The 2,107-nt window shown below is 33.4% G+C and overlaps 1 long non-coding RNA gene across 1 annotated transcript; it reads right to left on the reverse strand.

Annotated features, from left to right (window-relative positions):
* Positions 1-289: 289 nt before the first annotated feature.
* On the reverse strand, positions 290-1,901 carry LOC119986743. Its single transcript, XR_005465336.1, has 2 exons — positions 1,535-1,901; positions 290-866 (listed from the first exon to the last, which is right to left on the reverse strand). It is a non-coding gene; the product is annotated as an uncharacterized LOC119986743 (long non-coding RNA).
* Between the last annotated feature and the right edge of the window lie 206 nt (positions 1,902-2,107).

Here is a 2,107-nt window from a genome sequence, read left to right on the forward strand (position 1 = left end):
CAATTGAAAATATAATGACTAACAATTCAAGGAAATGAGTATATTTGATTTTTCGTGATGAATATTTTAACATACAGTTCAGTTCATACTTTTTTGTGTATAGAAAAGGCTCAAAAAACCTATTCTAATCAAACGCCACCCTTAGAAGGTCCTGCAATGTCAATAAGTCATCATATGGTGTTGTCCACAATGTCAACTTTCATAGTGTTTCTCAACATGTTTAACAAAAGCAATTCAAACCCAATCTTAACAGATGAATATATTGATATTTAAAGAATAACAAAAAAAATTAGAAAAGGAAGAACATCAGGGTCTCAATATTTAAGTACTTGATTAGTCAATCATTATCAGTTATATTCCTGCCCTGATATGCATATCAAAATATAAACGTGAACAGACAAAAGCAGAGCAGAAATCTAGAATCCTCAGAAAACTCCCATGACTTTAGGTGGTGACACAGAGAGTTCGAATCCTCAATGCCTCATGTTCTCAATTAAGATACCTCCAACGCATATAAAATCTAAATTTTACTCAGCATGAGCATGATTCATCAGGTATAAACGACTTCATTTCTACATGTAAAAGAACATGAGGGTAAACGATATCAAAAACAGAACTGCCCTTTAAAAATATCAGATGCAAAAGGATTTTCATAATCAAATAAAAATTGTCAAAAAAAACACAGATTTAAATAGTGAGTGCACATTAGAATAAGATGCGGACATGAAAGGATTTTGTGCTGAAAACTCATCACAAAAAAAAAAATGAAAAATGAGAGCATTACCTGGCAGAGTTGATTCTAGCTTATTGTAATATCACATGCTCATGTTGCCAAAAAACCTTATATGATTCGTGTTCGACCATACCTATCACAAACCAAAGAATCCCATGTCAAGAATCCAATAAACGTCTGAAGTACAAAGCAATTGCCCAAATCAGAGCTCAAAAGTCAGGTCCATGGCACCATTAGAAGAACAATTCATCAGACATAATGAAAAGCAAAAATGATGACAACTAGGGTGTGAAGAAACTCACATCAGTTAATTATATCATTATATTTCACAAAACAATTCCACTTCTATGAAATACCTTCACGACAACAAATTGGACACCTCATCAACCAATGCAAGAACGAAGCAATGGATCATTTCCGGAAAACAACTTTACAATGGAGAAGATAACACCACATGAGCTAAGCCAATGCCTACGAAGGCACGCTATCAACTTGGTTTAGGATTTAAACAAAGCAAACTTCATACCATGTACCAAAAGGAAGACAATTCAAGAGAGCAAACAATAAACAGATAATAAACATTAATATATCCCAATAGACATACCAATGTTATTAATTTACACTTTTTGGTTTCTATTGCAATTCCCATAACTTTTGCTCAAACTATTTCAAATATGTAAATTAAAATGGAGTAAAAGGATGGACATACATTCTACAATTGGTGGAAAAACGTGACATGAGAAGTTTATACATGTAAAAGAATGTCAACAATATTATAATAAGAAATAAAATATAGCTCACCATTATAAGCACCAAGTTCTGCAAGCTAGCGAAACGTTCCCTGTAGGTGGAGTTTCGTTGATCAAGGAGTTGATTATCAACCTGTGGAAGGAATTTACACTTGTCCTTTTCCATATGGTCCAAGAGATCCTGGAAGTTAAGAAGTAAATTGTGACTTTCATACTCACAAATTATTGGGGATTAACCAAAAATCCTCAATGAAAATGGGGACCAAAGATGAAATAGAAAAAGACTGCTGCTTTCTCTTCAATTCTCATTCCCACACATGGAAAGAAAAATGAGAAACAAACCCTCAAATCTGTCACAAATTCTACAGCTGCCTCAGCCAGATAAATCTGCAGCTAACCAATCATGAAGTTTCAACACAAAAAACTGAAGAAAAGAATAAGCTGTATGAGAGTAGCTGAGATAAACTTCAAATGAATTTTTATTAATGATCAACGTTAACTTCTAAGCTTATACCATCACTCACTATATACACAGTACTTTAACAGACTTTCATGAGATAGATCCTTTATGAGATAGCAAGTCTATCATGTTAAGAGACAACACACAAGGATAGAGTTGGTTCAA

This window comes from Tripterygium wilfordii, chromosome 20, assembly GCF_013401445.1.
Source record: "Tripterygium wilfordii isolate XIE 37 chromosome 20, ASM1340144v1, whole genome shotgun sequence".
NCBI lineage: Eukaryota > Viridiplantae > Streptophyta > Magnoliopsida > Celastrales > Celastraceae > Tripterygium > Tripterygium wilfordii.